Raw genomic sequence first — 22,876 nt, 5'->3', positions numbered from 1 at the left:
CGAAGGTGTGGCTTAAAGTGAGAGGGGAAAAGAATCTAACACATTGGTCAAATAACATTCAGCTTGGGCTCAGAGGTCCTCTATCAAGAAGTATCTACTGTGAGCAAGCTTTCGCATCTGAAGGCAAAACAGCAAGAGTTGCAGGATTCTGGGGCATGTGGAATGCATGTTGTCAGAGTGAATGGTATGTGACAAATATGCGTTTGGGGCTGTGGCATGCCATGAAGCTGCACTGTGTCCGTGCTGGTTTGTGGTATGCCACAGGACCATGAGCAGGTGGATGAGAGCCATGCTTGCCTGCGTCCCTTGCCTGGAGCTTGCTGCATACCATATCCTCGCAAACGTTTTTGTACAGGTAGCAACTTTTTGGTTGCCTTCCTTCATTGTAGAACGTGTAAACTGCCAGAAAGACGTTGGTTTATGTGGACAAGGCACCACCACCCAACTCTTCAGACAAGAACTAAAGGTTGATTAATAGGTGGCACAGCTGTTGCCTGTGACATGCTCCCCACCCCGCATGGACTCTCCTTCCTTGCTTGCAAATGATTTGGGTCTGCATTAGTAGGAAGGGGACACAGGACTTTCTCTTGATGTTTGTAGAACCAGGAGCTGCAGATGTCTACTCATTTGAGAGGGAATGAGGTTAACTGGGTGCTGAAGTTGGCTGCTTTAAACCCTTGTGTTATGTCAGGTCCCAGATTCCTTACTAGTAGAATGGAGAAGAGAATAGAACTGTCCTTGTGAAACCATACACCTCAGACTGGGACTTTGAACAACCCACGTGCTGGGACTCAAACCTGGCCAAAACCCATGGTCTTCCAGTTGAGATCACACACCTGGTTTCAGGACTTAATGAAGCTCAGGTTCTTGATGTCTCATTGCAGAAAGAATTCAGTGAGAGACAAAGGGATAGATAAGTGGATTTATTTAGAGAGAAACACACTCCACAGACAGAGTGTGGGCCATCTCAGAAGGTGAGAAAAGGCACCAGAGAAAGGGATTGTCACTTTTTATAGGGGCGGGTAATTTCATAGGCTAATGAGTGGGAGGAGTATTCCAGCTATTTCGGGAAGGGGCGGGGATTTCCAGGAATTGGGCCACCACCCACTTTTTGATCCTTATGGTCAGCCTTGGGACTGTCATGGTGACTGTGGGTGTGTCATTTAGCTTCCTGATGTGTTACAGTGAGCGTATACTTAGGCTCAAGGTCTAGTGGAAGTCGACTTGTCTGCCATCTTGGACCCATTTGGTTCTAAGCAGTTTATGTCATGTCCTCGGGCTATGTCATTCTTTCAAAGGTTGTTCCCTGCCCCCTTCCCTCCTGTTTCACTAGTAGAGTGGCTCTGAGGATTTGCTGAACTGATACACGGAAATTATACTTTAAAAGTTCCTGGCCCACATCAAATACTCCATAAATGATAACTAGCATTGTTATACTTATCATCATGATACTTAGAACCGAGGAAAGTCCTGGCCCATGTGGTAAAAATTCCAGTGCTAAGGCTGTGTCCACCCCCTGCACGGGCTTCCCTATCAGCAGGCCCCTGTTCTCGCCTTGTTCAATTCGGGCTGCACTCTCTGCCTTTCTGCCTTGCAGAAATAGTTCTGCTTTATTCCTGGCAGAATAGGAATGGAGACAGAATTGTCCCTTGGGCTTGGAAAGAGTGAGTGGCTAGCACTGGCCTAAGTCCCTGGGGCCAGAGGCTCAGCTATTCTGTCTGAGGTGCTGAGTCATGAGCTGTGGTTGCAGGCTCCGCTGCACTGCTGGGCTTGGCATGGCATCTGGGGAGGATTAGGAGATTATGATCGGAACAAGACACAAAGGAATTGCAGCTGATGTTGATAAGCGATTTGGAAGGTACTCAGAGGAGTGGGAAACATGAAGGCGGTCTGCAGAATCAAAGTGAGTGTGGGCAGAGAGAGCCATATGGCAGACAGGGGCATAAACCATGGTTGTGATATTGAACCATAGTTTTGCAGTATATTACTATTGGGGGGAACTGGGTGAAGGGGATGCAACATCTCTCTATTATTGGGTTGGCCAAAAAGTTCCTCTGGTTTTTAAGTAAAAATAAAGACACATTTTTCATTTTCACCAAGAACTTTATTTGAACAACGTATTCACCGTTTTGTTCCACTACCTTCTGCCATTTTTCAGGCAGCTTCATAATTCCATGTTCCCAAAACTTTTTCTCTTTTTGAGCAAAGAACTGTTCCAGGCGCCTTTTACAGTCTTCCAGGGAATTGAAATTTTTTCCATTAAGAGAATTTTGTAAAGACCGAAATAAATGGAAATCCGAAGGTGCAATGTCTGGTGAATACGGTGGATCAATCAGAACTTCCCAGCCAAACTGTAACAGTTATTGCCTGGTCATCAAAGAAACATGTGGGCTTGCGTTATCCTGGTGGAAGATTATGCGTTTCTGTTGACTAATTACGGATGCTTTTCGTCAAATGCTGCTTTCAGTTGGAATTAATCATTTGGTTTTCCGGAAGGAGCTCATAATAGAGGACTCCCTTCCAATTCCACCATATACACAACATCACCTTCTTTGGATGAAGACCAGCCTTTGGTGTGGTTGGTGGTTGTTCATTTCACTTGCCTCACGATCTCTTCCATTTCACATTTTGTACACTATCCACTTTTTGTGGCCCATCACAATTTGTTTTAAAAATGGAATGTTTTCATTATGTTTAAGTAGAGAATTTCATGCAGAAATATGGTCAAGAAGGTTTTTTTTTGCTTAACTTATGTGGAACCCAAACATCAAAGCGATTCGCATAACCAAGCTGGTCCAAATGATTTTCAGTGCTTGATTTGGATATTTTGACTATGTTGGCTATCTCCTGCATGGTATAATGTTGATTGTTCTCAGTTAATGTCTCGATTTGATCCCTGTCAACTTCAACTGGTCTACCCGGCCGTGGAGCATCATCCAGTGAGAAATCTCCAATACGAAACTTTGCAAACCACTTTTGACACATTTAATCAGTGGCAGTACCTTCTCCATACACTGCACAAATCTTTTTTTGTATTTCAGTTGCGTTTTTACCTTTCTTGAAATAATAAAGCATAATATGCTGAAAATGTTGCTTTTTTTCTTCCATCTGCAATATTAAAATGGCTACACAAAAATTGCACCGATTTTGATAAGTTTTTTTTTTTTTTTTTTAATGCACGCTGATATGGCAGCTGTCACAGTACAATCTAACAAAATTGTTTCGAATGAAGTTAAAGACAACTAAGCGCTACTAGAGCCGTCTTACGGAAAAAAACAAAACAAACGAACGTTTTGGCTGACCCAATATTTATTACAACTGCATGTGAATCTACAATTTTCTCAAAATAAAAGGTTTTAAAAAATGTGGGACAAGCCCTTAGGATGCCCCTTCTTCCTGAAACATTGACATTGTTAAAGGGATTTTGTAAAGGATACTCCATATTGGTTTACACAAGTGAAGTCCTATTAAGAGAACAACTGGTACAAATCCTTGGTCTGGGGGGGAGTCAGGGCTAAAGTGAGTTACCAGCCCCAATTCCACTGGTAAATCTGGGGGGTGTTTGCACTTTTCTTCCCTGTCAGCACCCAGGGACATAAGTAAACACCTTGTCCCCTAATTATGATGGAATAGAGGTCACCCAGAAGAGATACATGCATGGCTTCCATGGAACTTTGAAACGTCTTTATAAAAGTACCTCCCAGGGTAAGATAAAGGCTGCCTTCTCTGTACTGAGGGGTGAGTGACTCCATGAATCCCTGAGAGAAACTATCTGGTGACCTGAAGGCTGATGATACTGACAGGTTGGTTGGATGAGCCCAGAACCCTAGGGACAGTGGTTTAAATGTTGAGGATATGGAGGATGAAAGTTCTTGAGTGGGGTCTCTGGAAAGGGGACCTAAAGCTGGACTTGTAAAACTTCAGCATGTGTATACATCACCAGTTAAAATGCACATTCTGATTCAACAGATCTCCAGTGGGGCCTAAGAGTCTACATTTCTTTTTTTTTTTTTAATGAATGAATGAATTAATTTATTTATTTATGGCTGTATTGGGTCTTCATTGCTGTGTGGGGGCTTTCTCTAGTTGCGGCGAGTGGGGTCTACTCTTCGTTGTGATGTGCGGGCTTCTCATTGCGGTGGCTTCCCTTTGTTGTGGAGCATGGGCTCTAGGCGCGCGGGCTTCAGTAGTTGTGGCACGAGGGCTCAGTAGTTGTGGCTCATGGGCTCTAGAGCGCAGGCTCAGTAGTTGTGGCACACAGGCTTAGTTGCTCCACAGCATGTGGGATCTTCCCAGACTAGGGCTCGAACTTGTGTCCCCTGCATTGGCAGGCAGATTCTTAACCACTGCGCCACCAGGGAAGTCCCTAAGAGTCTACATTTCTTAAAGCTCCCAGGTGATACCAATGTTGTTGGGCCAAACATTGAGTCATGAGCATCTAACCTAGTCACACTTTGAAGAGTAAGTCCTATCTGAAGAGAAAAATAGATGTAAAAAAGGATGGGAGGGAGAGACCTTCAAGATGGTGGAGGAGTAAGACGTGGAGATCACCTTCCTCCCCACAAATACATCAGAAATACATCTACATGTGGAACAACTCCTACAGAACACCTACTGAACGCTGGCAAAAGACCTCAGACTTCCCAAAAGGCAAGAAACTCCCCACGTACAAGGGTAGGGCAAAAAATAAAGAAAAAAAAAACAGAGACTAAAGAATAGGGACAGGACCTGCACCTCTTGGAGGGAGCTGTGAAGGAGGAAAAGTTTCCACACACTAGAAAGCCCCTTCACTGGCGGAGATGGGGGGGTGGTGGGGGGGAAGCTTCGGAGCCACAGAGGAGAGCGCAGTAGCAGGGGCGTACAGGGCAAAGCGGAGAGAGTCCCACACAGAAGATCGGTGCCGACCAGCACTCACCAGCCTGAGAGGCTTGTCTGCTCACCCGCCGGGGCGGGTGGGGGCTGGGAGCTGAGGCTCAGGCTTTGGAGGTCAGATCCCAGGGAGAGGATTGGGGTTGGCTGCATGAACACAGCCTGAAGGGGGTAGTGTGCCACAGCTAGCCGGGAGGGAGTCCGGGAAAAACTCTGGACCTGCCTAAGAGGCAGGAGACCATTGTTTCAGGGGGTGCGAGGAGAGAGGATTCAGAGCACCACATAAACGAGCTCCAGAGACGGGCGCGAGCTGCGGCTATCAGCGTGGACACCAGAGATGGGCATGAAACGCTAAGGCTGCTGCTGCAGCCACCAAGAAGCCTGTGTGCAAGCACAGGTCACTATCCACACCTCCCCTCCCAGGAGCCTGTACAGCCCGCCACTGCCAGGGTCCCGTGATCCAGGGACAACTTCCCCGGGAGAACACACAGCATGCCTCAGGCTGGTGCAACGTCATGCTGGCCTCTGCTGCCACAGGCTCGCCCCGCATTCTGTACCCCTCCCTCCCCCAGGCCTGAATGAGCCAGAGCCCCCTACTCAGCTGCTACTTTAACCCCGTCCTGTCTGGGCAAAGAACAGATGCCCTCAGGTTACCTACATGCAGAGGCAGGGCCAAATCCAAATCTGAACCCCAGGAGCTGTGCGAACAAAGAAGTGAAAGGGAAATTTCTCACAGCAGCCTCAGGAGCAGCAGATTGAAAATCTCCAAAATCAACTTGATGTACTGTGCATCTCTGGAATACCTGAATAGACAGTGAATCATCCCAAAATTGAGGCAGTGTACTTTGGCAGCCACTGTAGACTTGGGGTTTGCTTTCTGCGCCTAGTTTGTTTCTGGTTTTATGTTTATCTTAGTTTAGTATTTAGAGTTTATTATCATTGGTAGATTTGTTTATTGATTTGGTTTCTCTCTTCCTTATTTTTTTGTATATATATATATATATATTTTTTTTCCTGTTTCTCTTTTTGTGAGTGTGTATATGTATGCTTCTTTGTGTGATTTTGTCTGTATAGCTTTGCTTTTACCATTTGTCCTAGGGTTCTGCCTGTCTGGTTTCTCTTTGGATAGTTTTTAGCCCTTGTTATCATTGGTGGATTTTTTGGTTTGGTTGCTCTCTTCTTTCTATCTTTCTTTTTTTTTTTAATTACTTTTTAATTTCTTTTTATTTATAATAATTTTTTTATTTTTTATTTTAATAGCTTTCTTTTCTTTTCTTTTCTTTTCTTTCTTTCTTTCTTTCTTTCTTCCTTTCTTCCTTTCTTTCTTTCTTTCTCCTTCCTTCCTTCCTTCCTTCCTTCCTTCCTTCCTTCCTTCCTTCCTTCTTTCTTTCTTTCTTTCTTTCTTTCTTTCTTTCTTTCTTTCTTTCTTTCTTTCTTTCTTTCTTTCTTTCTTTCTCTCTCTCTCTCTCTCTCTCTCTCTCTTTCTTTCTTTCTTTCTTTCTTTCTTTCTTTCTTTCTTTCTTTCTTTCTTTCTTTCTTTCTTTCTTTCCTTTCTTTCCCTCTCTCTTTCTCTTTCTTTCTCCCTTTTCTTCTGAGCCATGTGGCTCACAGGGTCTTGGTGTTCTAGCCGGGTGTCAGGCCTGTGCCTCTGAGGTAGGAGAGCTGAGTTCAGGACATTGCTCCACCAGAGACCTCCCAGCTCCACATAATATTAAATGACAAAAGCTCTCCCAGAGATCTCCATCTCAATGCTAACACCTAGCTCCACTCAACGACCAGCAAGCTATAGTGCTTGACACCCTATGCCGAACAACTAGCAAGACAAGAACACAACCCCACCCATTAACAGAGAGGCTGCCTAAAATTATAATAAGGTCACAGACAACCCAAAACACACCACCGGACGCGGTCCTGCCCACCAGAAAGACAAGATCCAGCCTCATCCACCAGAACACAGGCACCAGTCCCCTCCACCAGGAAGCCTACACAACCCACTGAAGCAACCTTAGCCACTGGAAGCAGACACCAAAAACAACAGGGACTACGAACCTGCAGCCTGCAAAAAGGAGACCCCAAACAGAGTAAGGTAAGCAAAATGAGAAGACAGAGAAACACACAGCAGATGAAGGAGCAAGGTAAACACACACCAGACCAAACAAATGAAGAGGAAATAGGCAGTCTACCTGAAAAAGAATTCAGAGTAATGATAGTAAAGATGATCCAAAATCTTGGAAATAGAATGGAGAAAATACAAAAAACGTTTAACAGGGACCTAGAAGAACTAAAGAGCAAACAAACAGAGATGAACAACACAATAAATGAAATGAAAAATTCTCTAGAAGGAATCAATAGCAGGATAACTGAGGCAGAAAAACAGATAAGTGACCTGGAAGATAAAATAATGGAAATAACTGCCACAGAGCCGAATAAAGAAAAAAGAATGAAAACAATGGAGGGCAGTCTCAGAGACCTCTGGGAAAACATTAAACACACCAACATTAGAAGTATAGGGGTCCCAGAAGAAGAAGAGAAAAAGAAAGGGACTGAGAAAATGTTTGAAGACATTATAGTTGAAAACTTCCCTAATATGGGAATGAAATAGTCAATCAATTCCAGGAAGCACAGAGAGTCCCATACAGGATAAATCCAAGGAGAAACACTCCAAGACACATATTAATCAAAATATCAAAAATTAAATACAAAGAAAAAATATTAAAAACAGCAAGGGAAAAAAACCAAATAACATACAAGGGAATCCCCATAAGGTTAACAGCTGATCTTTCAGCAGAAACTCTGCAAGCCAAAAGGGAGTGGCAGGACATTATTTAAAGTGATGAAAGGGAAAAACCTCCAAGCAAGATTACTCTACCCAGCAAGGATCTCATTCAGATTCGACAGAGAAATTAAAACCTTCACAGACAAGCAAAAGCTAAGAGAATTCAGCACCACCAAACCAGCTTTACAACAAATGCTGAAGGAACTTCTCTAGGCAGGAAACACAAGAGAAGGAAAAGACCTACAATAACAAACCCAAAACAATTAAGAAAATGGTAACAGGAACATACATATTGATAATTACCTTAAACGTAAATGGATTAAATGCTGCAACCAAAAGATATAGACTGGCTGAATGGATACAAAAACAAGACCTGTATGTATTCTGCCTACAAGAGACCCATTTCAGTCCTAGGGACACATACAGACTGAAAGTGAGGGGATGGAAAAAGATATTCCATGCAAATGGGAATCAAAAGAAAGCTGGAGCAGTAATTCTCATAACAGAAAAAATAGACTTTAAAATAAAAACAATTATAAGAGACAAAGAAGGACACTACATTATGAAGGGATCCATCCAAGAAGAAGATATAACAATTGTAAATATTTATACACCCAACATAGGAGCACCTCAATACATAAGGCAAATGCTAACAGCCATAAAAGGGGAAATCGACAGTAACACAATCATAGTAGGGGACTTTAACACCCCACTTTCACCAATGGACAGATCATCCAAAATGAAAATAAATAAGGAAACACAAGCTTTAAATGATACATTACACAAGATGGACTTAATTGATATTTATAGGACATTCCATCCAAAAACAACAGAATACACTTTTCTCAAGTGCTCATGGAACATTCTCCAGGATAGATCATATCTTGGGTCACAAATCAAGCCTTGGTAAATTTAAGAAAATTGAAATCATATCAAGTATCTTTTCCGACCACAATGCTATGAGACTAAATGTCGATTACAGGGAAAAAAATCTGTAAAAAATACAAACACATGGAGGCTAAACAATATGCTACTAAATAACCAAGAGAATACTGAAAAAATCAAAGAGGAAATCAAAAAATACCTAGAAACAAATGACAATGAAAATACCATGGCCCAAAACTTATGGGATGCAACAAAAGCAGTTCTAAAAGGGAACTTTATAGCAATACAATCCTACCTCAGGAAACAAGAAAAATCTCAAATAAACAACCTAACCTTACACCTAAAGCAATTAAAGAAAGAAGAACAAAAACACCAAAGTTGGGCTTCCCTGATGGTGCAGTGGTTGAGAATCTGCCTGCCAATGCAGGGGATACGGCTTCGAGCCCTGGTCTGGGAAGATCCCACGTGCCACGGTGCAGCTGGGCCTGTGAGCCACAATTACTGAGGCTGCGCATCTGGAGCCTGTGCTCTGCAACAAGAGAGACCGTGATAGTGAGAGGCCTACGCACCACGATGAAGAGTGGCCCCCGCTTGCCACAACTAGAGAAAGCCCTCGCACAGAAACGAAGACCCAACACAGCCATAAATAAATAAATAAACAAAATACTTTAAAAAATCAGAAAGTTTAAAAAAAAAAGAACCAAAGTTAGCAGAAGGCAAAAAATCATAAAGGTCAGAAATAAATGAAAGAGAAATGAAGGAAACAGAAGCAAAAATCAATAAAACTAAAAGATGGTTCTTTGAGGAGATAAACAAAATTGATAAACCATTAACCAGAGTCATCAAGAAAAAAAGGGAGAAGACTCAAATCAATAGAATTAGAAATGAAAAAGAAGATGTAACATCTGACACTGAAGAAATACAAAGGATCATGAGAGATTACTACAAGCAACTATATGCCAATAAAATGGACAACCTGGAAGAAATGGACACATTTTTAGAAAAGCACAAGCTTCAGAGACTGAACCAGGAAGAAATAGGAAATATAAACAGACCAATCACAAGCACTGAAATCGAGACTGTGATTAAAAATCTTCCAACAAACAAAAGCCCAGTACCAGATAGCTTCACAGGCAAATTCTATCAAACATTTAGAGAAGAACTGACATCCATCTTTCTCAAACTCTTCCAAAATAAAGCAGAGGGAGGAACACTCCCAAACTCATTCTACAGTGCCCCCATCACCCTGATACCAAAACCAGACAAAGATATCACAAAGAAAGAAAGGTACAGACCATAATCACTGATGAACATAGATATCAAAATCCTCAACAAAATACTAGCAAACAGAATTCAACAGCACATTAAAAGGATCATACACCGTGATCAAGTGGGGTTTATCCCAGGAATGCAAGGATTCTTCAATATATGCAAATCAATCAATGTGATACACCATATTAACAAATTGAGGAATAAAACCATATGATCATCTCAATAGATGCAGAAAAAGCTTTCGACAAAATTGAACACCCATTTATGATAAAAACTCTCCAGAAAGTAGGTATAAAGGGAACTTACCTCAACATAATAAAGGCCATATACAACAAACCCACAGCCAACATCGTTCGCAATGGTGAAAAACTGAAACCATTTTCACTAAGATCAGGAACAAGACAAGTTTGCCCACTCTCACCACTATTATTCAACATAGTTTTGGAAGTTTTAGCCACAGCAATCAGAGAAGAAAAAGAAATAAAAGGAATCCAAATCCGAAGAGAAGAAGTAAAGCTGTCACTGTTTGCAGATGACATGATACTATACATACAGAATCCTAAAGACTCTACCAGAAAACTACTAGAGCTAATCAGTGAATTTGGTGAAGTAGCAGGATACAAAATTAATGCACAGAAATCCCTTGCATTCCTATACACTAATGATGTAAAATCTGAAAGAGAAATTAAGGAAACATTCCCAGTTACCATTGCAACAAAAAGAATAAAATACCTAGGGATAAACCTACCTAAGGAGACAAAAGACCTGTATGCAGAAAACTATGAGACACTGATGAAAGAAATTAAAGATGATACAAACAGATGGAGAGATATACCATGTTCTTGGATTGGAAGAATCAACATTGTGAAAATGACTATATGACCCAAAGCAATCTACAGATTCAGTGCAATCCCTATCAAACTACCAATGGCATTTTTCACAGAACTGGAACAAAACGTTTCACAATTTGTATGGAAACACAAAAGACCCTGAGTAGCCAAAGCAATCTTGAGAAAGAAAAACGGAGCTGGAGGAATCAGGCTCCCTGACTTCAGGCTATACTACAGAGCTACAGTAATCAAGACAGTATGGTACTGGCACAAAAACAGAAATATAGATCAATGGAACAGGATAGAAAGCCCAGAGATAAACCCATGCACATATGGTCACCTTATTTTGATAAAGGAGGCAAGAATATACAATGGAGAAAAGATAGCCTCTTCAATGAGTGGTGCTGGGAAAACTGGACAGCTACATGTAAAAAAATGAAATTAGAACACTCCCTAACACCATACACAAAAATAAACTCAAAATGGATTAGAGACCTAAATGTAAGGCCAGACAGTATAAAAGTCTTAGAGGAAAACATAGGCAGAACAGTCTATGCCATAAATTACAGCAAGATCCTTTTTGACCCACCTCCTAGAGAAATGGAAATAAAAACAATAATAAATAAATGGGAACTAATGAAACTTAATAGGTTTTGCACAGCAAAGGAAACCAAAAACAAGACAAAAAGACAACCCTCAGAATGGGAGAAAATATTTTCAAGCGAACCAACTGACAAAGGATTAATCTCCAAAATTTACAAGCAGCTCATGCAGCTCAATATCAAAAAAGCAAACAACTCACTCCTAAAATGGGCAGAAGACCTAAATAGACATTTCTTCAAAAAAGATATACAGATTGCCGACAAACACATGAAAGGATGCTCAACGTCACTAATCATTAGAGAAATGCAAAGCAGAACTACGATGAAGTATTACCTCACACCAGTCAGAATGGCCATCATCAAAAAATCTACAAACAATAAATGCTGGAGAGGGTGTGGAGTAAAGGGAACCCTCTTGCACTGTTGGTGGGAATGTAAATTGATACAGCCACTATGGAGAACAGTATGGAGGTTCCTTAAAAAACTAAAAATAGAACTGCCATACGACCCAGCAATCCCACCACTGGGCATATACCTTGAGAAAACCATAATTCATAAAAAGTCATGTACCACAATGTTCATTGCAGCTCTATTTACAATAGCCAGGACATGGAAGCATCCTAAGTGTCCATCGACAGCTGAATGGATAAAGAAGATGTGGCACATGTATACAAAATGGAATATTACTCAGCCATGAAAAGAAACGAAATAGAGTTATTTGTAGTGAGGTGGATGGACCTAGAGTCTGTCATACAGAGTGAAGTAAGTCAGAAAGAGAAAAACAAATACCATATGCTAACACATATATATGGAATCTAAAGAAAAAAAATAGTTCTGAAGAACCTAGGGGCAGGACAGGAATAAAGATGCAGACGTAGAGAATGGACTTGAGGATATGGGGAGGGGGAAGGGTAAGCTGGGACGAAGTGAGAGAGTGGCATGGACATATATACACTACCAAACGTAAAATAGATAGCTAGTGTGAAGCAGCCGCATAGCACAGGGAGATCAGCTCGGTGCTTTGTGACCACCTAGAGGGGTGGGATAGGGAGGGTGGGAGGGAGATGCAAGAGGGGGGAGATATGGGGATATATGTGTATGTATAGCTGATTCACTTTGTTATAAAGCAGAAACTAACACACCATTATAAAGCAATTATATGCCAATAAAGATGTTAAAAAAAAAAAAGATGGGAGAACACAATTGAGCGCAGAAGGGAGATGGTGGAGTGCTCTGGTAGCTGTTGGAGGTGGGAGCTCTGCCCTGAGAAATTCAAACAGGATCAAGTTCCTTTAGAAATGTCTTGTAAGAAATGGCTTAATGTTTTACCGTTGTGATTGCATTTTCACAGATGTCTTCAGTGTCTAAAAGCAAAGAAAGATCTTATGGTGGAGCTTTTAGAGACCATGAGAATTGGTGTATATTGATGTATTTGGCTGAGAAGACTTTTCCAGAGTTCTTCCAATCACATTCCCTCTGTCACATTAGTGCGTTTCCTGGCCAGAATGTAGGCTTTCTAGGAGCTAAGAGGTCAGATCAGAGCAAAGCTCATTGTCCTTTAAGCCTGAGTGGAGGAGAAGGGTGGAGAAAAACTCTGCCACGCCCTCTTATCTGCAAACAGCCCATGGGTGATAATTCTTGGTTCTCTTTGCTTATTTCTGCTGGAAATGAGGAATAAGGCTAGATTGACACTTTAAAAAAGGGAAGAAGGCTCATTATCCAACCCCTTGATTTGTGCTTGCAAGCTCACATTTGCCGGAAATCCATTCTTTCCTCATACTAGCTATCATTTATCCGTTCCCCGACCCAGGCTTTCCTACTTGGGGATCAACTGAGATTGACCTTGCTCTATGAAAGGGAGAGTGACTCCCCAGAACTCCCTTGCAAAGCAGGGACACTTAGATAGGTCAGATGTGAAACTGTGTTCAAAAGGTAGGCTGAGGCCAGCGTGTAGAGTGGATCCAGAGTCCCACTGTTCAGAGAACTTTGCCTTATTTTTACCATTGGTAGGAAGAGTTCTCATATTTCTTATTGACTCAAGATGTACTTGATATGGTTGCTTGGCCCCAAAGCCTGTCTGCCCCGACAACTGCAGAAGATCCAGAGATACACTGCCGTCCGTCAGATCTGACAAGGCTGCCTCCTACAGCAGCTGTATTGTTTATGAAATGAGTCACTTTCATAGCAAATCCAAAAGCAAACTTATGCTGGATTTGACAGACGCATCCCACTTCATTCTTCTCATTCTCTCCCTTCACATGCTTGCCCAGCTCCTGAGTAGCAGCCTAAATTTGCTAAGATGGAGCTGAGAAACACAAAGAGGGGTTATTTGATTTGAATAAAATCGTTACACTTGGTTTCCTAGGTTTAGAGTAGTTCAGCAAACCTGTGTCTTCTCTGTTTTCAGCAGTGGTAAGTGAGGGAAGAAAAAATGAGTGGGAGAGAGTGGTGGTTGCCACACATGTATTCTGAGAAAAAGATTCCCATTATTCTGTCATTCTATTTAATGGCCCAGTTTGTATCTAGAATTCTTTTTACAGCATCAAATTCTCAATAAATGTCTAGCTTCTCTCCTTTATAAACAGTAACAGCAAAATGGAAGCTACTAAGGAGGGGGCTTTTGTTGATTGCGTGACTCTGAGAAGGAGTGAATGATAAAGGTTAACTTAAATAGTCAAGGTGTTGGGTGAGAAAGTATCACTCTGGTTCAGCCTCATATGTAGGCAAAATAGGCCTAGAGATAGAATTTGAGTGACTCCAAAGGATTTAGTCCTTTGCTCTTTTTTGCTAATAAAACTAGTTTTGGAATGGGGTCACATGACCACTTAATACCACGTGACCAGTGGGTTGATGATGTTATCCGATGCTGAGTTTTGACTAATCTGAGGGAATTTAACATGCAAGACATGGACGCTTAAAGGATAAGGGGCACCCAGGTGAGAGGAGATGTCCCCCAGTGATGGAATTCACAGATGTTGGATAGGTATTCACCAGTGGCATTCACCTGTGTTGAACACAGGTTAGGTTCCAGGGCTAAAACAGTGAATAAGACATAGTTTCTGTCTTCAGTGGAGGTCAGTCTGGTGGGAGACACAGACATCTACCCAATTACATAAAGTATGACAAACACTATAAACTAAGTGCTATTTGATGCTATTAAATGTGTCTTATCCAGGATATTGCAAAGCCACCTCTGAAAAAATAAAACCTATCACTTAAGGAGCCTGTGCAGTTCCTCAAGACTCCATGAAGAACTCCTGGTGTAGGAGGCAGGGGATGGAGGATGCCACTAGGGAATCAGCAAGGCTCCTGAGAAGAAAACACATGGGAAAAGTAAAAGATAAAAAGGAAAAGACTTATTGCTTGACTACATAAGCATTTAAAATTTTGGCAGGGAAAAATTCATAAATAAAACTGAAACTTGGAACCTTGGGGAAAAAATGGGCCACATTAAGAGCCACCTTCCTTCATATATAAAGAGCACTTACAAAATAAATGCTGAATCAGCAAGCAGAGGCATGTTTTACCTCTAAGTGACCTTAGCTGATTACTCATTGGGTTTATAGATCAAATTCCAATATCACAGTTATTCTGGGAATAATAGTGCGAGTTTAGAACAAGGGATGGAAACCCCATAATGCCCTTGGGAAACTTAGTTTCCCTTTGCTTCTTGGCATGGTCACAGAAATGATTGTGAGGGGAAAGGGCTGCAATTATTTGACTGTGACAAGTGATCCATGGGGTTCTTTTAGTAAAGTGTTTCTACAGCACCTTATATTCTAGTTGAACACTCTTGTGGAGGGTTTTGAAAATCCTAAGGCTTCAGTTTGGAGATGATATCCCTAGAATATGCTAGCCTGGCTTTCAAAACTCTATTAGAAGTGACTGTATCCAGCCTACAGAGAATGTTGAGATACTTTTATTTCATTGTGATTTTAGTCTTTCAAGTGGCCAGCTATAGTTGCAGTGACATCCACTATTCCTATTATGGGTTGAATCATGTCCCCCAAAATTCATTTTCTGAAGTCCTAACCTCCAGTACCTCAGAATGTGATCTTATTTGGAGATTAGGGTCTTTACAGAGGTAATCAAGTTAAAATGAGGTCATTAGGGAGGGCCCTAATCCAATATAACTGGTGTCCTTATAAAAAGGGAGAAACTTGGAGACAAACAGTCATACAGAAAGAATGCCATGTGAACATGAAGACAGTCATCTGCATGCCGAAGAGAGAGGCCTGGAACAGATCCTTCCTTCATGGTAATCAGAAGGAACCAATCCTGCTGACATCTTGATTTGGCCTTCTGGCCTCGAGACAATAAATTTTTGTCATGTAAGCCACCTAGTCTTTGGCATTTTGTTATGGCAGCCTTGTGAAACTAATCCAATCCCCGCATTGAGTCATTTTCTTCCACTTCTTTATGTTTAAAGTAAAATAATTTTTTATTTTAATGAAAAATTATATTCTATTACACTGTTTTCAGATATGGAAAGCAATGGAAAGATGGTGAGAAAGAAAGAAGGACATTTGTCTACTTAAGAACTGCTTGTGTTTTATAAGCATCCCTCTATATGTCAGGCACCATAATATGTATATGCCAGAGATACAGTGGTGAATAAGAGAACGTGGTTCCTGCCCTCATGGAGCCTATAGTCAGCAGATAGAAACAACCTGAACCTAGACAATTAGAAGAGAGTGTGATGAGTGCTTTCTATGACAAAGATATGCAAAGCCTCCTGTGGGAGCAGATGAGGGAGCCCTGGATCTACTCCTGGGATCCAGAAAGACTTCTCTGACTTGAACTTTCAAGACATCTGAGCTGAAACTTGAATAATGGATAGGAATTAGCTGGTGAAAGGGGTGGAAGATAAATAAAAAACAGTAAGGGCAAAGAGGACCATGTTTCTGTGTAGAGGCAACAGCTAGGCTCCGTGCTCCATATATAAAGAGGGAAGAAAACTTGTCTTCTATTTTGGAACTGAGGAATTGGCTCCAGGGTCATGAGGGAAGCAGACAAAGCAGGTAGAGCTGTGCAAGTGGAAAAAAAGTTCTCAGCTGCGGTCTTTATTTGGGCAGCCTGTAGGTGTGGGGGTGACCTTGACCTTGGTGGGTCACCTCAAGTGCTAAATGCAAGAGGAGTAACACTGGCTGCCCCAAGCAGCCCCGCAGGAGTGCTATCCAATCTTCCTGACCTTTGCCCCAGTGTACTTGCACAACACTTTCACAGCCTGATTTGGGAGTTTCTAAAAATGTTTTGTACAGAGCCAGACTTTGTGAGAGGGCCAGCCAACAAAGAAAACCCCACTTAGCTGAGGGAAGAATTGCTGGGGCTTGTCCCCTGATGGGAAAGGCCACTCCCTCCTCTCCCAATCCCTCCCCAAAACCTTAAAACTGAAAGGGCCTTTTATGTTTCTGATAAGTGGTTTGGCAAACGTTTAGAGTTTTGGAATCGTATCCTACCTGACTTGCCTTCAACTAATCCCCTCTCTCCCCCATCAAAATATGTTGTGTCTTCTGGCAACACAGCCTCAGGAATGAATGGTGTCTCAGAAAGGTTAATGCTCTAGAGGTTGCTTCTGGGTCCTCATCCTGGTTTTGCTGATAACTAGTCCTGTGATGGAAAAAAAAAATCCTCTCATCCCCAAGTCTCAGTTTCTAAAGGTATAAACCAGTTGGGGTCAGCAAGTCTGCTCAGATGCTTCCTAACCTGAATGTTAGGATTCTATTATTCTTTCTGTATCCAAAGCCACTTTAATTCACCCCCCACTCAACCTAACCGTAGCCCAGTCATTGTAAGAGGTCAGAGGAAGTGGCTTTTGGCAGTGTCGGGCAGTCATACGGCTGCCGTGTTGTCGTTAGTAAGTGTTGTGAAGGGTGGGTAAACATGAACCAGCAGAAACTCAATTTCCCCTCTGCTCTCTCACCTGCTGTCATCTAGGATGTCATCCTTCTCCCTCCACACCCCACCCCATCCTCTTCCACCCAAAATTCATCCAAAAACTTTTGCCTAGAGGGGAATTCAAGACTTATTTCTTTAATGGTCAGAATTGTGCTGGGTCAAGACTTTTAACTGTGTATTTAATTAGTCATCTGTATGCATGTAACTTAAAGGCGTTCAGCTGTGCCTTTTTATAGGATTAATAAAGCAGGTTGTAAATCACCTATGCAGCCTATAAAAGCATTTATAGCAGCTTTTCTCTTGCTTTGCCTTTACAGAAGCTTTGTTTGAACTAGCAGAGGTTTGCACAGGGATAGTTCTACCCAGTTCTAGGAGGAAAGCGTTAACAGTCCCTTCCTGGCAAACCACAACCCCATCATTAGGCAATGCAAAGTGTGCTGAAATGTTAAGCTCCAGCAAGGACGTTCCAAGGCGTTATTGCCAACAGCAAGCCTTCTGTGTTAATGAAAATCAAAATACAAAAAAGCCAGTCAACTGCAGGCACAAAACTTAAGCCGAGCTGGAGAAATATGACCAGAGCTGGAATGCCATGGCTTCTTGACTTCTATAAACCTTAACAGGACTTGGCAAGCCCTTCTTCAAGCTCATGCATTTGCACTGGCCAAACACCTTTTGGAACCACCTCAGCCATTTCCACATATCACTGAGTCTGCAAAGGAACAAGCCACCTTTTGTCTGATAGATGTTCAGAGCTGATGTGGGTAAAGAGTTACGAGAACCCCTTCTTTGTGTCAGCAGGAGGTTCATTTCTCACACCCTTCTCTCCAGCCTATCAAAGAAAGGGTCCCAGTTCTTAAATGAGAACTAGACCCCTGTCATCTCCTCCAACATCATTCCTTTACAAGCCTTTCCCGACTTGAATTCTTCTTCTGGCTGAAGGCGATAGAAAATAGCATTGATTAGGATCTTGTCATAGTTGACAATAAGTTAAACACATATACTCTAGTTTCCATTTCAGGGCTAACCCTGGACAGAAGCAGCCGTAGGTTTTGGATTTGCAGACACATGTTCTGAAACTTCACACACAATTTGTATTTCTTCTTTAGAAGAATCTTGACTGTCTAATGCTCAGCAACCTCTCAGTCGAAAGAAAAAAGGGAACATGATTATTAAAGAGATCACAGGAACCTGTGAAGAATAATCTGACTTGGGGTTTGGGGCAGGCTGCATTCTCCTTGGCATTGGGGACTTCCATAAGTAGGTAGCTGTTTGTGTATTTTCCTGGCTATCAGAAGTTGAGGTACTTGGTCACTTTGGTTGACCCTAGAGTTAATCAACTCAGGGGGTAGCTGGGTTTTGCTTGGAGTCCTTTGGTGTAACTTGTGTTTGTATTTATTCAGGAATCGAGTGTGAGGGTGTGCGTGTGCTGGCGGGGGGGAGTGGGGGGGTGGGGGCGGGGAATGTGGAGTAGCACTGGGCTCTTCTCCCTGAAAACTGGCCCTAAGAGTGGGGAACCGTGTGAATTTGATTCACCAACTTTGTGAGATTTTTCCAACCTTGGAGATTGACTGGAGCCTCTTCAAATCTCAAATATTTTGTCTCTTCTTCGAACTTGGCTTTTCTTTCTTCTTTTTCCCTTCCATCCTTCTCCCTCCTTCTTTCCTTCCTTCTTTTCGTTCTGTTGGAAAAGATCTTTGGGAGAAATATCATGGACGATATCCCCAATATCTATCTGACTTCAGAATGTGGGATTCAGGACTAATTCTTTTTGAGACAGGATACATTTATATTGAGATGGGATATCTTCTACAAAGAAAATGTATAGAAGAAAACTAGCTTTCCCTTTGATTATGGCCAGGTTAGTTTGAACTTGCTTCTTTTCTACTAATGGGTCATCTTATGCTTTCAGAAAAGATATTCTCCATTATACTCTTTGCAGTTAGAGAACTATTCTCTTTATTTAAAGGGTTAATAAAGAATAGAAAACATTTGAAGTTGAGATTGAGAGGTTAGCTTTACATCTTCTGTCATGTTCCCTTTGGTGGCTACTGACTTTTAACAAATTTATTTAACAAATAACATATCATGAGATTCACCCATTTTAGGTGTGCAATTCAGTGATTTTTATGTAGATTTACCGAGTTGTGTAAAAGCACAATAATCGTTTTAAAACATTTGTATTACTCCAGTGAGATTTCTCATATCCATTTACACTTAATCTTGATCCTATCCCCAGCCTCAGGCAACCACTAATTTACTTTCCATTTCTGTAGATTTGCATTTTCTGTACATTTCATATAAATGGAATCATTCAATATGTAGTCTTTTGTGTCTGGCTTCTTTCACTCAAAATAATGTTTTTGAGGTTTATTAATGTTGTAGCATGTATCACTATTTCATTCCTTTTTATTGCTGAGAATATTCCATTGTATGAATATACCACATTTTGTTTATCTATTCACTGGTTTATGGACATTTGGGTGATGTCCACTGCTAGGCTATCATGAACTACATTGCTATGAATATTTGCATGCAAGTCTTAGTGTGGACATATGTTATCATTTCTCTTGGTTAAATGAGTAGGTCTGGAATTGCTGGGTCATATGGTAAATTTATGTTTAAGTTTTAAGAAACTGTCAAACTTTTTTCAAAGCATCTGTACCATTTTATATTCTTACTAGTACTGTGTGAGGTTTCCTATTTCTCCACATCCTGGACAACATTTGCTATTATCTGTCTTTTTGATTATAGCCATTCTAGTGGGCATGATATGATATCTCATTGTGGTTTTGATTTCCTTTCTCCTAATGACTAATGAGATGGAACTTCCTTTTGTGAACTTATTTGCTATTCATATATCTTCTTTGGTGAAATGTTTATTCATACCTTAGGTCAACTTTTATATGCTTTTTTTGTCTTCTTATTCTTGAATTGTAAGAGTTTTTTTGTATATTCTAGATAATAGTCCTTTATCATACATGTAATTTGCAAAAATATTTTCTCCCAATTTGTGGCTTATCTTTTCATTTTCTTAATGATGTCTTTGAACCACAAAAATTTTGAATTTTAATGAAGTCCAAGTTATCAATTTTTTCTTTTCATGGCTCATACTTTTGGTGTTGTATGGAGGATGTTTTTGCCTACCCCAAGTACCTGAAGATTTTCTCCTGTTTTCTTCCAAATGTTTTACATTTTAGCTTTCACATTTAGGTCTCTGATCCATCTTAAGTTAATTTTTGTGTATGGTGTGATGTCTGAGTTTACCTTTTTGCATGTGGAGATACAATTTTCCCAACATTTTTTGTTAAAATGACTGTTCTTTCTTCATTGAATTTTGTGTCAAAAATCAATTGACCTTAAATATAAAGGTTTATTTCTCTCAATTCAGTTGTATCTTTATATCTATCTTTATGCCAATGTTTACTACTGACTCTGATTTTTCTGAAATTCTGATGGTCTAAAGAGAGTCAGTGCAATTGGACATAAGACATTAAGCTAGATTTTTTAAAATAACAAATCCTCCCCACAAACAGAAATGGGAGAAAATAGGTGATTCAACAAATGATTTACATGATGGAAGAACCCAGAACCAGGGCTGTCTGTGGGACTGGAATGACTCTCCTGCAAAAAAGACCCACTGTATTGAATGGAAGCCCAAAGCAAATACAAGACTTGAATTAAGCAAGGGGGTTCTCAGGAGAGGGGGTCAGGAGATGGGAGAACTGAACCAGGTGGCCACTTAGGGAAAATATTTCCTCTCTCCTGACCGCCCAACTCATCAAAGAATGTAAACTTGGAACAATTTAGTAAGAACCTCTGTTTATTTTTAGTGGAGATGTCCCTAAAAGACTATGATTTATGAAAAAAACACTCCTTGTTTTCCTTAAAAACAAAAAAGACAAAAACAAAGCCACTTTGATAAAGGAGAATAGTGGGAGGAGACTTTCATTTCTAGCTTTCCTTTTTTCTTACTCTTTCCATCCTTCCTCCAATTTGTAATATGTCAGGGATCTGCTGTTACTGGTCTAGACACAGAACCAGCCCTCCATGATCCTTTTTTAAATGGATATATCATCAGCAGCATAAATGCCACTTACAGTGATAACAATATAACAAGTTTAGTTTATGACTTATAATTTAGAGCAACATGCATGGGACAAAGAAGACATATGGACATTATCAAAGTCCACTGATATGTGTCCTGAGAAGTCTCCTTTACTGAATTATGCATGACAAAACATGAGTATTGAAATCGTTTCCTCAAAGGGAATACTGTTTCCTAAGCTTCTCGTAGACCAAGAGGAAAAGTTCACTGAAGCCACAGAGCTGACTATACAGAATAAATGGCTTTTCCTGGAATCATGTTGAGAAGATGTGGCTTTGGCTCTTCATGGCTCTTGCCTGGAGCAGCCTGGGATCACTGAGACATCTTAGAGGATAGGCATAAGCTATAATTAATTTGGGGGCCTTCTGTATCTATAGGTGAAGTGAGCTCCACATCATGAAACATTACAATCTAAGTCCCTTCCTTAACCCACTGGGTTAAGTGAAAATAATACGACCTCTAGAATCAGGAACACGTTACAGTGAGTTTGAGCCAGTACATGGCTGGAGCCCATTGATGTTCAGTAGTCTTTTTTTTTTTTTTTTTTTTAAGCTTTTGCTTTCACTGATACTCCATATTATTTTTTTCTATTATTTCATTGATTTATTTCCCTTATTTTTTTTTAATTGCTCTTTTTATTTTTTATTATTTATTTATTTGGCTGTGTTGGGTCTTCATTGCTGTGCATGGGCTTTCTCTAGTTGCGGTGAGCGGGGGGCTACTCTTCGTTGTGGTGCGTGGGCTTCTCATTTCTGTGGCTTCTCTTCTTGCGGAGCATGGGCTCTAGGCACGCGGACTTCAGTAGTTGTAGCACGTGGGCTCAGTAGTTGCGGAGGGTGGGCTCAGTAGTTGTGGCTTGCAGGCCCTAGAGCGCAGGCTCAGTAGTTGTGGTGCATGGGCTTAGTTGTTCCGCGGCATGTGGGATCTTCCTGGACCAGAGATCAAACCCGTGTCCCCTGCATAGGCAGGTGGATTCTTAACCACTGCGCCACCAGGGAAGTCCTGATGTTCAGTAGTCTTGGCTTCTCTCTCATGCCAGCCATTCTCCATCGTCCACTCCCTGCAGAAGGAAGCTCTCAGGAGAGCTAAGACACTGGACAGGAAAGTTGTGATGAATGGCAAAGGAAACAGAAAGGTCTGATACAAAGGCATGGTTGAGTGCTTGCCATTCAAGCCAAAGCTTCGGATCTAAACATGTGAAAACACATAGACCCTTCAAAATGTTAAATCCACATGGATTTTATATTAAATTTTCTTGCAAATAACCAAACTAATACCAATGATTAAAGAACAAGTGCAGAACAAGAATTTGATGGATCTCAGCTGAGAACCACTATCCTAAGCCTGGCATATGTGCAAATCAAACAAGAAGCCCTTTTCTCCCTGTATACCACATTGAAGACAGGCAGAAACCCCAAACCCAGGGCTGGCCCAGGACAAAAAATGGGGAAAACTGTGTCTTCAAGCCTCTTCACCCTGCTTTAGACACTCCCCTTTTCTGGTTTTTCCTCTTCCCTGATGGCCCTGGAGCCCTGCAGTGGCCCCTGCAACACTCACTCATGGTCTCCTTCTAGATCTGGTCACTTAGGAAACACCTTCATCATTGCCACCCTCTCCTCAGAATGCACCTGGCCACCAT

This window comes from Eschrichtius robustus, chromosome 2 (genome assembly GCF_028021215.1).
Source record: "Eschrichtius robustus isolate mEscRob2 chromosome 2, mEscRob2.pri, whole genome shotgun sequence".
Classification (NCBI taxonomy): Eukaryota; Metazoa; Chordata; class Mammalia; order Artiodactyla; family Eschrichtiidae; genus Eschrichtius; species Eschrichtius robustus.
This window is presented reverse-complemented; position numbering follows the sequence as displayed.